Consider the following 13,491-nt stretch of genomic DNA (forward strand, 5'->3'; position numbering starts at 1 on the left):
TGTAATCCTAATACTCTTGCAAAGGCAGGAGGATCCCGTACGCTCAGGAGCTCAAGACCAGCCTGAGCAAGAGTGAGCTCCGTCTCTACTAAAAACAGAAAGATTAGCCAGGTGTTGTAGCGGGTGTCTGTAGTCCCAGCGACTCAAGAGGCTGAGATAAGAGGATCTCTTGAACCCAAGAGTTTGGGGTTGCAGTGAGCTGTGATGATGCCACAGCACTCCAGCCTGGGTGACTGAGCAAGACTCTGCCTCAAAAGATTGATTAAATAAATAAATAAACACACACACATTTATCTTATGGTTCTGGAGGCCAGAACTCCTAAAACCCAGGTGTTGGCCCAGCTGCATTCCTTCCTGAGGAGGCATAGAGGGAGAATCTGTCTCCTTACCTTTTCCAGCTTCTGGAGGCTGCCCGTGTCCCTGGGCTCATGGCCTCCTCCTCTGTCTTTGAAGCCAGCAGAGTCGCATCTTCACATGTCTCTCTCTCTCTGGCCTCTGCTTCTGTGGTCACGTCTCCTTCTCTGACTCTGACACTCCTTTTTCTTAGGAGGCCCCTTGGGATTGCGTTAGCCCCACCCAGATGGTCCAGGATAATCCCGCATCCCATGAGCCTTCACTTCCTGACTTCTGCAGAGTCCTTTCTGCCACGTCAGGTGTGGGCTCACAGATCCCAGCGATTAGGGTGCGGGCATCTCTGTGTGGAGAGGAGACATTATTCTGTCTACTGCACCCAGTCATTTTAATATTTGTCCATTTGTTAGGTGACAAAAACTTATTTATTTTTAATTGTGGTTTTCTGATTATCAGTGAGTTGGCAAATTTGAACTATTTTCATAAGATAATTGGTCATGTGTATTTCGTCTTTTGTGAATTGCCTCCTTATAACCTTAGTATATTTTCCCGTTTGCTCATTTTCCAAGCAAGCTGTTTTGTTTGTTTATTTGTTTGTTTTGTCTTAATTCATTTGTGAGTGCTCTTTGCTTATTAGGGTTGTCTGACTTTCTCCATAATTTTTCTTCACACCTATCTTCTGTATTTAATCACTGCATTTCAAGGCACATTCTAACTTTGTAGTTTTAGCAACTCTTTGGACAGTGACTTGTCCTAATCCTTTAGTTCTGCGGCTTCCTGGAGGGTCATAGTCACTGAGGAGGTCATAAAGTCACATTAAGATGTTGATTCTTTACAGTGTGGTGATGCTGTTGGCCTCCTAGTTTCCCTCCTCCACGCTCCTCACCCCTGACAGGGCAGGCTCATCCTCCTGTGTCTTATAAGACTCAGACATTTGCAGATCCTTAATTAACATAAGGTATGAGCATCATTTTATTTGCTCAATTCAACCTGTGTCTTTTGGACAAACAGGATCCACAGTTCCTTTTATGGAGACAAAAATAAAGTTGCTTGCAGCAAAGCACATTAGCCTGGGTACACAGCTTAAATTCATTTGCCACTAACAACAAACCCAGGCAGTCTTTCCGTGGCACCCCTGAGGCAGAGCTGTTTTTGTTTTTGCTTTTTGGTTTTTGGTGAATGCAAAGGAGACGGCCTTCCTGTTTCCCAATTTCCTGTAACATTAGCCAGACCGCCACGGCTTCCATCTTCCATGTTGCAGTCTAAATTTTTTCTTCCGCAGCTTTTTGTTTATTTAGACTATGTAGCTCTCTACCTTTGCTTTTTCTACACAATTAAAGACACAACAACAACCAGTATCATATCTTCCTAACAGAAGCAATAAATTCTGTCATTTCACTAATCCTGATCTCGCAGGGATAACAAAGAATCCATTTACATTCATAACCACTAACAGGGCCTCATTAGTGGGCTGCAGAGAAGCTGCCCAGAAAACCAAAGCGTTGGGCTGGCAGAGGAGGCGCCAGGACCAGCCAGGTCTGGCAGGGGCCCGCTTCACTGCCGGTTGAAACAGGAAGGAAATTTAAATGATTCTCCACAGAAGTTGGTTTTGAAGGGAAGGTTGGACTGAAGAGGGAAACTCTACTCAGCCGACCACTGCCTCGCTCACTTCCCAACGACAGTCGGCAGCCTGGCCGCAGCCCCTGCTTCCCAGACGGAGCCTCCGTGAAATCCAGGACTCGGGGGGGCCCCCCTAGCCTGCGGTGTGCCGCTGTCTGTTTTGGAGGTGGTGACTAATCCCAGAGTTCTCTGGAAGCATCATATGGAGAAGCGGCTGGGATCCCAGGTCATGGCCACACCCCAGCGGTGGGGACGGGGAGGTGGGCCTGCAGACCTGCCCCAGGAAGAGCCCTGACGGGGTGCAGGCAGAAGCAGAAGGGGATCCCTCTGCCCTGGGGGCGGGAGCTGGAGAGGCCAGCCTGCTGAGCCGCTCTCCTCTCTGGGGGAAGGAAGGCAAAGGGGCGGAGGCTGCCCTGGGATGAGAGGCCACTCCTGAACACTCAGGAACAGGGTGCTACGTCCAGCACTTTCAGAGCTTCTAGAAAAGGGAGCCAGCCAGTGGTTGCTCCTCTTTCTCTTTCTGGGACCCATCAAGGCATCCCAGATTTCCATCCTCAAAGTTGTAGGTATATTTCAGATATCTCTGCCCTGGATGCCAGCAGAACATGGGAAAGCACCCAGCCACTCACCTGCCTGTAAGGAGCTTCCATACATGAAATCCAAACTCTGCGTGGCTCAGGACGCTCCCCAGGGGAGCGGAGATTATTATCATAGAGGCCCCTGGCAGCCCTGAGCTGGCGATGTCTCTGCTGGGGCTTCCTACCACTGAAGCCACCAGTGTAGAAAGCTCACCTTCACCATCCCTCATGCTGGACAGTGAGGGCTCTTCCTGGAGCCATCCCTCCTGGCTCCAGTGCTGGGCTCCTGGCTGCTGCCTCTCGGCCGGCTCCTGCTGCACCCCCTGCCATCGCAGCCTGCTGCCCTCTCCCCATTCACCTTGGAGCTGCCAGCCCCAAGACGTGGCTTTGTTATTGTCGTGCCACTTTGCCACCCTGGCGGTCATCGTCACTGCCGTCACCAGCTCTGCTGAACAGATCCAGATGTCATGTTTTCCCCTGGAGCCACTTGCTCTCCTCTCCTCACTCAGGCCTTGTGATGTCCCAGCCGTGACCTCTGCAGACTTAGTTCTGTGCTTTTTTTGTCCTCACAGGTGCTGCCAACACCTCCTTCTTTCGGATCAGCTGCAAAATTAATAACTGTGCTGTTTCCTGCCCTTCCACATTTACTGGGCTAGGGTCTCCAGGGCCCCGCTGTATCCCGTTTCTGTCCCTTGATCCTGGGCACTTGGTGACGGCACCGTGGTCAGAGGGCTGGGGAGATGTTTATTCTGTGCCCTGGACTTTGAAATATATAGGTCTGGCCTCCGAAACTCATTCTGACTCAAGCTGCAGTGAACAGAACAAATTTATTCCCCAGGGCTGCACACGCTGCGTTCTTTATGCAGGCGACTTCCATTAAAGCCAACGGGAGTTTGCTCCACAGACGGCAAACAGGGTCGAGCTTAAATCAGGCAGCCTCAGTGGCTGGGAAGCACCTGTCACTTCTACGCTGGTGCAGAACAAGTAAAAGCTGTTCTGGGCTTTTGGAAAAATAAGTTCTCAGCTGTTTCTGTATCATTTAACATAAGGTGGTCGGCGCTGAGGGACTCTGTCACTGCCTTGTGCTCTGGCCCCGTCTGTATTCTTCTCTCCAAAACTAGCAAAGGAGCTAATAGACCTCAACTTTCGGCCTAAATTAGTGGTGGTTCACAGTGGCCGCCATGCCCAAACCATGTGTGCCTTCCATGGCTTTATTCTTTGCAAAGGGCTACTGTGAACTTTCTAAATTCTGGAGAGCCAGGGCTTCCCAAGGAAACACTCCACTCTGTCTTGGCCTGTTGGGATGTCTGGTTTTCTAATTCTTTATTTCTTCTTTTTCTTTTTTATTTGAAAATACTAAGGGGGGTACAAATGTTTTTGTTACATCGATAGCGTTCATAATGCTGGAGTCAGGGCTGTTAAGTGTGCCCATCACCTGGGTAGGGCTCATCGGATCCCTTAGGTAGTAGGTTTCTGAGGTTTCTGCCCCCCCCCACCAATTGTCACTTAATATAAAAACCAATTCTGCTCAGCAGCCTTACTCTGCTGTTCAGACTGAGCCTGTCGTAAAGGACGCTGTCCTGCTTTGTTTGCAGCTCTTCTCCTGGAAATCTCAGCCCTAAAGGAGGGTCCAGTGGCAGTTGATGGCAGAAATAACCTGTTTCCAAATTGTGGCCTGATGCATGGTTCAGAGGGTTGGCTCCTGCTGGGCTCTGGTAACTCTTCTCCTTCTCACACACACTGCTGAGACTGTCTCTGGAGAATGGCTACCCAGGGACAAGATTACAAACAGCCAGATGTGTCTGAGCGGAGGAGCCATGTGCTCAGGCACCCACCAGGCTGGGTGTGGCCCCAGGAGTGTGGTTTTGAGTTAGACTCGAGTGTCTCACACCTCCTGTCTCTCCAGGGGGGGAACCACACACTCCAGCACCTGCCCTGCTGGCTTCTTGGCCCAGTTAAAGAGCTCCCAAGTGACCTGCCCCTGGGCCCTGCCCTGCTCGCATCTCCCCAGGCGAAAGTAGTTCAGCTATGGGAAGGCCCAGATTCCCTGGCACACACCAGATGCAGGCGGTGTTTACTTCCAGGCGAGAAGACAGCTATTTAATTGGTAATGACTTTCCTCTAAAAGTGAAAGTCTTAGTGTGTGGAGGAGATAACAGGGAAGACAGATCATTATCCAGTGTTACCTGTGCCCACTCCCTCATATCCCTATTTCCCTAAATATTTCTTTCTGGAGAAGGTCCCTCATGGCCTAATAGAACCTGAGAAGCGGCGGCAGATTTGAGGAGGATTCGAGATTCTAATTTGCACCCTTTCTGGTAATGAGACCTCACCCCAGCAAACGTAGCCATCCTAACACAAACAAGCCAGCCCAGCCCCAAATCGGGATGATTACGAACGTTTGCAAGAGCCTTCCGTGAGTCCAGATCCCAGGAGGTGTGGATCAGAGCTCAGCCGAAGTGCTTCATTTTTTAGGGGATTAATATTCTCATCAGTAAATGCACACTAAAGACTCGACAATAGACCAGCTTTTCTCTTTTGTTAGAAACTTGCAAAGAGTTGCTGAGTTGAAAGACAAAATAAACCTCCCCATCTGAGGAGGTAAGTGAGATGCGATTTCTTGTTTTCCACAGAGCAGCCTCAGCAAGCCGCGAGCTTTCTCTCCGCGAGGGGAGACCCGGAGGGACCTCTGCCCGTTTCCAGCGAGTCTTTGCATGTGGTGTGTTTGTACTAGCTGAAGACAGCGCATGGCTCTCTAAATAATTTACAAGTTGATTAATAGACTCACAGGGGTATAATTAGAAGAGGGAGAGACGGTGGGTACAGTAACCGGTACAGTGCTTGGGGGAACAGGAGCCTTTATTTTTTTAAAGAAACTTTCTAGGGTGCTGGGCGTTTGAAGCTAAGTTGGGAAGAGCTCAGTGCCTTTTCTCTTTTGAAGTGGAAATAGGACAGTTTGAATCCGTCGAGTTTAATTTTTCACAAGCTTTAGGGGCCCCGCAGTGCAACTCTCTTTTTATTATTGAAAAAACTCTACATTTTTCTTTCATTTTTCTATACACACACACACACACACAGTCCAAGCAGTAAGTAATAAACACATTAATTTACTTTTTTATTCAACGTGGATTTCTTTTCCTGCTTTGCCTCCCCAGATGTCAGGCTTGATCCCTCTGGCGCCCCCCACCCAGGGCCCCCACAGTAGGGTGGCCTGGAGGCTGATTAATAGATGCCCCCTGTAATTTATGCATTTTACAGGAACCCTCACCTCGGTCTGACAATGCTTTTGAAGTAGCTCCTTTTTTCAAGTCAAACTTTTGACTTTTCCGCTGGGACTGCTACAAAGATTTCCTTATGGAAACTAGGTGGGAGTCTGTTTAAGCCTGAGAGTCATGGCTGAGGTAGCCAGACACCTTGGCAGGTGAGAGCGGTGTCTGCGTGCTGGGGGCCAGAGGGGCACGGAGTGAGGATGGTGAAATGAAGGGAGTCAGTACCCCTGTTTGTCCCCAGGCTCCTGCCCACCCCCCACCCCTGACCCACCTCCTTGTTTTTTCAAACTAGACTTTCATTATAAAAGTGCATGTCATCTTTCTAGAGTATTAAAATGATGCTTGGCCAGGGGTCCACTGCCTGTCACCAAAAGCTTTTTTTTTTCTTGAGACAGAGTCTCACTATGTCGCCCTCGGTAGAGTGCTATGGTGTCACAGTTCACAGCAACCTGACTCTTAGGCTTAAGTGATTCTCTTGCCTCAGCCTCCCAAGTAGCTGGGACTATAGGCACCCGCCATAATGCCCGGCTATTTTTTTTATTGCAGTTGTCATTGTTGTTTGGCAGGCCTGGGCTGGATTCAAACCCGCCAGCTCTGGTGTATGTAGTTGGCATCCTAGCTGCTGAGCTATGGGTGCCGAGCCACCAAAAGCTTCTTATTCAATGGCTAGTCCAGTAGGGAAACTGAGGCAATAAGGGACATTTGAGTCACTCACATGTCTGTTCAATGAAATTCTCTCTCCATCAAGAGTGGGCACCATGGGAGCAGGGCCAGGGCCAGCTTGTGTGGTGCTGTAGCTTGTCACCCAGCTGGGCCCACCATGGGGGAGCAGCCACAGATTTTCTTGCTGGACTGTATGTATTCTGAGCGTTTGTTATGTGTCAGGCATCCAGGTGACAAAGAGAAACCAGACCAAACCAAGACATTTCTGGGAAGTCCAAGGAGATCCAGAGTGCGCAGTGTCATCCCTGCTCTGATCAGAGCTTCCGGAAGCGTTTCCCTCTCCACCAGCAGCCCCAGTGGCCTCAGAGAAGAACAAAACCTCCAACCCATTCAGCTGTGAAATTGGCTCTGACAGGCCTGACCCTAGAGGCCCCGGCCCTTCTTCTCCAGCCAGGAGGTGTCCCAGTACAGCCGTCTGGGCAGCCCCTGGCATGGCCAGAGCCGCAGTCATGTCCCTCACAGACCCTCAAGCAACTACAGCCTGAAGCCCCTGTTCCTCTGGGAGTGCCCACAACTGGCAGGAGCTGACACTGGTTCCTTCTCACCAGGCTGTGATTAGAGGCAGCGGGGCCTGATGGAGGGGGCTTCCCCTGGCAGCCTTCTGTGGCCCCTGTACCTACTATCAGGGACATAGGATTTGTTGGGGTTTGTCACCTAGAAGCCAGCACTAAGGTTTCCCTGCACAAGAGAACTTTGCATAGCCATGCTTGATGCGGAGGGAGAGAGACCAGGGGCCCACGCTCTGCAGCTTTGTGCCTGCCTCCGCTGCCCTGGGTGGCAAGGGGGCAGTGGTAGTTGTGGGTGACGGGGCACTGGGCAGAGAGCGTGGTGGCAAGGTGGGGGCAGGGGCACGCAGGAGGTAGAGGTGGGAGCCTTCCCAGAGTACAGAGAACAATCCTGTTCTCATCCTCCATCCCTGGGGGGAACCCATGGAGACAGGGGAGAGGGAAGGCAGGGGAGGGAGAAGCTTCTCTCACCTCTCATCTCAGACCTCTTTTAACTCACTTGTCTGTGATCTTGGCTGCTGTTACTCTCAGCTCCTTCAGCCTTGGGTTGGTTCACTGGGACATAAGATAGACCCCATTTGGGTCCCCCGGTTTTTGCCTGTGCTCAGTCTGCCTGACCAGGTTCTGCTCCACAGGCTGGGTTGGTGGGTGATTCTCTAGTCCCCGGTCCCAGTGAGGCTTGTCTGAGAGCTCAGCTGATGTTTGAGTGAATGGGTGAGCATGTGGCCTTTGACCTGGTCCCTGTGGTGCAGGCAACACCAGCCCAGATGCTGTTATGCCTGTGTTTCTGTACAGGTGAGACCCTGCCAGGTTTGAAGAAACAGGGAGGAGGAGGGAGCATGCAACCAGAAGGGTGGTGAGGCGACCCTGGAGGCTGTGAGTACAGCTGGGACTCTAGACTCCCACAGCATCATTTCCGGTTCAGACTGCGGCTTCCCAGCTGTGTGACCTTGGGCACGCCCCTCCCTCGCCTCTCCCAGTATTCTTCAGTTCCCGCCTATAAGGGGAGCGTTCATTGTATCAGATTCATTGGCTTGCTTTGTGTATAAAATGAATTGTATCTGTAAAACGGTTAGCCCTGTGTCTGGCACAGCAACAATAATTGCTGATCACGCGCTGTTGGTAGTAATAGGAGCAGCGTTGTCCTCATCATCGTAGCAGTATGGTGGCAGCAGTGAACCCTGCTGGGTAATGTGTGTATTTCATGCATGGACTTCGGGATATCTTGTTTTTTTCCTATGACTATTCCTAACTTGGCACCGGGTCCCTGCGGTAACTGGGACCTGGCAAAGTTGCACTTTGCTGTAAGTCTGGTGCTCCTACAATCTATTACAGTGTAACAAGCCATCCCACTGAGGAGTACTTTATTATGCTCCTGATTCCGTGGATCAGGACTGGGGCAGGGCATGGCAGGGAGGGCTTGACTCTGCTCCACTCTACACTGACTTGGGCTTTGCTGCCATGGCTCAGACTGCTAAAGAGCACGGCCTGGCTCATGTGGGGACTTGCATCTGGGTCTTGATTCTGGGGTCAACTTGGTTCATCTGCATGTTACATCTGCAGGGGCCGGCGGAGTGTCCAAGATGGATTCTTCTTTCCCATGCCTGGTGTCTCTCTCTCTCTCCTTGGAGCCTCTCCGTGTGGGTCATTGGGCTTCCTCACAGCATGGCCACCCCAGGTCAGTCAGTCGTCTTACATGATGGCTGACTTCCCCTAGAATAGCATTCTAAGGAAACAGTCCAAGGGCAGCAGTGGTCAGGGTGGGAGGGTGGGTGGGGACCTGGCCCAGAAGTCCCAGCATGTGCTTCTGCCTGCTTCTATTCATAGAGCTGGTCGATAAGGCCAGCCCAGATTCAAGGGGAGGAGGATTAGACACCCCACCCACCCTGAGAACACGGAACATGTGGCCGTGTTTAATCTGCCTCATGAGGGAAGATTGATTTGAACATTTCAGTTTCGTTCTGGATATTTCAGTTTCGTTCTGGATTGGTGACGTCATGTGCCTCCGAGGCTGAACAGCCTAGTAAGACCTCAGGAGGTGGAACCTCACCATGACTTCAGAGGTGCCACCTAGGGACTTGCGATACCTCAGGGGCCTTGGAGTCCAATTCTGTATTTTATTTTGTTTTTCTGAGACAGAGTCTTATTTTGTCACCCTTGGTAGAGTGCTGTGGCATCATAGCTCACAGCAACCTCAAACTCCTAGGCTTAAGTGATTCTCTTGCCTCAGCCTCCCAAATAACTGGATTACAGGTGCCTGCCACAACACCTGGCTATTTTTTTAGAGGTGAGGTCTTACTGTGGCTCAGGCTGGTCTCAAACTCGTGAGCTCAGGCAATCCACTTGCCTCGGGCTCCCTGAGTGCTAGGATTACAGGCACGAGCCACGGTGCCTGGTCCAATTCTGTCCTTTAAAAAGGAGGAAACCCTAGTTGGGTGGTAAGGTGACTGGCCTACGGGCAGGATGCAAGTGAAATGCAGAGTGGAGGACAGGAAGCAGGCCCATTCTCATCATAGCACCCCTTCTGAAGCCAGGAGGCAGGCACAGAGGTTGAGTGAGCAGCCCCAGAGCCGGATCTCTGGGTTTAGGTCCCAGCTCCACTATCTGTTGGCTGTGGGGCCTTGGGCAAGTCGCTTCCCCTTTCTGTGCCTTTTCTAATCTAGAAAGTGGGATGCTATCGCTACTTCTTTAATAGGGTGAGAAACAAGCGAAGTCATATTTGTATTAGAACAAATGCATGCTTGGAACAGCGCCAGGCTCAGACTGTGCACCATAGCACATACGCCTTAGTCTGTTTGTCCCAGAAAACTGGGCCCAGCTCTCCCAGTTGTAGCCTGTAAGACTTTTTTCGCTCTTATCCTGACTGTCCTTGAGATATGGGAGAAAAACTTACTTAGAGCCTTGACTTCATTAAAACAGAAGGGAAATCAGTTTCCTTGAACTCTCTGATCTAACACTGGGTGAACACATCACACTTTGAAACAATCCAGCTCACACACAGCCTGGCTGACCTCTTCTTGTTTTCCCAGATACCTTCACATCCCACTGAAAAATGTACTTTAAGATAAGAATAATTATCAATTTCTGCACAGCATGGCAAGCTGAGCATGTCTCTTAAATAGGCCTTATAATTTGCTAAGTAGCAGTTATTTACAGTTACTTTCCAATGGCATTTTTCTAATCTAAAACTTGAAACAAATCTAATATTAAGAAATTCTTTTATGATGCCATTTGGCTGCATAAGTTTTAAATGTTTGGGGTTAAGAACCTAAAGAAATCTGAGAAGACACCCATTCCATCTTGTGCCTAAGGAACCAGGGTCTGCTAGACTGGGGCTTGTCTGGGGAACATGACCGAAGTTTACCAAAGAGCCAGCGAGATGCGGGGTGGCGGGGGGTGAGGGGGTGGGGGAGCTTGCCCAACCCTGAAGAGTTGCAAAGCGTGGCAACGTCCAGTCCCAGTTTTTCCTTCTCACCCTGGTGTGCTTCTTACAAGCCTCGCGCACGTTAGCCACGGGCTGCAGCGCCCACGATCGACCAGCAGGTGGCAGTACGTCCTAAACAAATGGCCGCGTGGAGAGACACTTGGTCAGGCCCTGAGGCTTGAACCTGTGGGTCCTGCTGAGACCCCAGATTTCCGGTTGGCTTATGGGCCTCTGCCACCAGGAATTAGAACCTTCTGGGGAGTGATGATCTCCTAGGAGTGGTAGTTTGCAGGGACAGTAAGTTGGGGATCTGGTCAAAGCTCCCAGCATTCGGGGGGGTGAGTCCCCTGGGGGCAGTGTGAGCCCTGTTTCTGACAAGTACTAGGATGTAGGAAATGGAAATTTAAAACAAAACCAAAGGCACCCTTTTTCCTCCTGCACAGTCTTTTTTATTTTCTTTCTTTCTTTTTTTTTTTTTTTTTTTATTAAATCATAGCTGTGTACATTGATATAATCATGGGGCATCATTCACTAGCTTCACAGACCGTTTACCAAGTTTCACGTATACCCTTGTAAGATGCACCGCTGGTGTAATCCCACCATCTTTTTTATTTTCTAAGCCTCTCCCAACCACCTGGTTCCCATCTGGCCCTCTACAGGAACCAGTGGGACTTGGGCGCCAGGCTGCAGGAGCTGCACTGGGACACAGGAGAGAAAGAGCAGCAGCCCTGCGGCCTCCCCTCCAGCCAACTCCAAGGAAGGCTGCAAGAAGGAAAGAAGTTGGTGTGGGTGTGTGGGTGCAGGTGTGCAGGTGAGTGGGTGTGCAGTCATGTATGTGGGGGTGTCAGTGTGTGAGTGTGCAGGTGAGTGGGTGTGCAGTCATGTATGTGGGGGTGTCAGTGTGTGAGTGTGCAGGTGAGTGGGTGTGCAGTCATGTATGTGCGGGTGTCAGTGTGTGGGAGTACAGGTGAGTGGGTGTGCAGTCATGTATGTGGGGGTGTCAGTGTGTGAGTGTGCAGGTGAGTGGGTGTGCAGTCATGTATGTGGGGGTGTCAGTGTGCAGGTGAGTGGATATGTAGGTGTGTGGGTGTGTGGTCATGTATGTGGGAGTGTGGGTGTGCAGGTGTGCAGGCGTGTGGGGCTGTAGGAGTGTGCATCGTGTTTGGGGTGCAGGTTGGGTGCGTGTGGGGTGTCACGTCCTGTGCGTGCAGGGCTGTGTGTGGGTGGTCCCAGTTACACGTAGGTGTGTAAGGTGTGTAGGCCAGAGCACAAGTGTGCGTTCTGTGTGTTGCAGGTGTAGTGTGTGTAGGGGGTTATGAGCGTGCATGTAGGGCCGTGTGTGAGGTGTGCGAGGTGTGTGAGATGTGGGGAAGGCCTCAGTGTGTTCTGATTTGCCCCGGGGCGGCAGTGACTGTCATCCAGCTTACTGTGCCTCTGTCAGCCAACCCAGCCTCTTTTTTACCTTAAAGCACTGACTGAGGGAGCTATTTCCTTTTCTTCGTTTTTGTCATACCTTTATGTGTCAATCCCAGCACCCCTGGTTCCCCTGGTGTCTGACCCCCCATCACAGCACCCAGGGGACACTGATTGCCGGTGAGGCTGCAGACAGCAGGTGGCAGCACGCAGCAAGAGGGGCTCAGGTCTCTCTGGCGCCTCCTGACGGCCACTCTGCAGGTCTCATTGCGGGGACATGACTCGGGTGACAGAAGTCAGGCCAGTAGCCCGAGAGGAGTCAGGCTGGTCCAGTGCCACCTCATGGGTGGCTGCACTCCTGACCGGAACTTGGTGTGGGCCTGAGCAGCCTTTAGGCTGGACCCCCTCCCTCTCAAGACGAGTGTGGGCTGGGGCCTGGGATGAGGGCTCAGGAGGATCACAGTGGCTCCCCATCCCCCCAGGGAATAAGTAGATTGAAACCTGAGATTTTAATAACCTTGAGGTCAATGTGCAGACTGCCATCTTTGTGGAAGAGCTAGAGCAGGCACACACGCGCACACACACAACCCCTGACATCATGTGGTGTGGCCTCATGAAATAATGGGATACTTATATCTTGCACTTTGCTAAATTTAGGGTTGACAGGACATTGCAGAGAAGTAGCCCTTGGCAGTAGCTTGTATGAAGGGTGAGATGTTAACTGTCAAGCCCAGAAATCAAGCCCGAGGCATCTGACTTAATGGTGAAAGACTTTAGACGGGGCTGGAAAGTCTCTATCTGTTAGGAAGAGAGAGGGTGAACCGGCAGCATTATCAGGGGACTGGACACTTCAGGCAGAGCATGGAAGGCGAGCTTCGTTCCAGAGAAGCTGCGGTTTTGACAAAGCCGCTGGCCAGACCACGTGGGATTGGAAAAATGAGTCCATAGCCACCAGAGGCTGGTGCAGGGCCAAGGGTAGGGTGGAGAAACTCTGCTGAGGACTCGCCCTTCATCCCTGGACCCTGCACCCTGCCACTGGGGAGAGACTGACTGGGAACGGCTGGTGGCTTCAGAGGCAGCGTCTTGACTCAAATGGGGTGACACAGAGGAAACTCCTGATGTTTACGGTGCTGGGAGAGGGACCACTGCAACCCCTTGGCAACACAGCTCCTGCGTGGCTCCGTGAGCGACAGACTACCACTATTCCATGTTAATGCTGAAAGGGCTGTGCAGGGGCAGAGCTGTCACAGTTTTGTGTGAGATGGGTGGCTATGTGCTGATGCCCACGATGCCAGGCTTCTGGGCACACCTCCCAGAATGAGTGGAGCTAGAGAAGGATCACTCCCGCCCCAGGGCCCCTACATGGGGAGCCACCCACGGCCCTCTGGGGAGACTATTCTTTGTCCCTTTGGAACAGTCTCTCACAGGGGCCATTTCAACCTCTTTTAGACATTAGTTTCCTTTAAAAAAAACTGGGCGGTGCCTGTGGCTCAAAGGAGTAGGGCGCCAGCCCCATATGCTGGAGGTGGCCAGTTCAAACCCAGCCCCGGCCAAAAACTGCAAAAAAAAAAAACAAAACCCACTTTTGGGGTGGCGCCTGTGGCTCA

At 51.4% G+C, this 13,491-nt stretch overlaps 1 protein-coding gene across 5 annotated transcripts in view; it reads left to right on the forward strand.

The window, feature by feature from the left end:
* AK8 (adenylate kinase 8) overlaps positions 1-13,491 on the forward strand; it is a 144,418-nt gene that overhangs the window by 59,198 nt on the left and 71,729 nt on the right. Inside the window, exon 11 of one of the 5 annotated variants that reach the window (XR_008375999.1) lies at positions 11,131-11,282. The exons of the other annotated variants lie outside the window; for them this stretch is intronic. The gene's annotated coding sequence lies outside the window, so the exon portion shown is untranslated. The remainder of the gene's footprint in view (positions 1-11,130; positions 11,283-13,491) is intronic. 5 annotated transcript variants of the gene reach the window in all.

The sequence above is a fragment of the Nycticebus coucang genome, chromosome 2 (genome assembly GCF_027406575.1).
Source record: "Nycticebus coucang isolate mNycCou1 chromosome 2, mNycCou1.pri, whole genome shotgun sequence".
Lineage (NCBI taxonomy): Eukaryota > Metazoa > Chordata > Mammalia > Primates > Lorisidae > Nycticebus > Nycticebus coucang.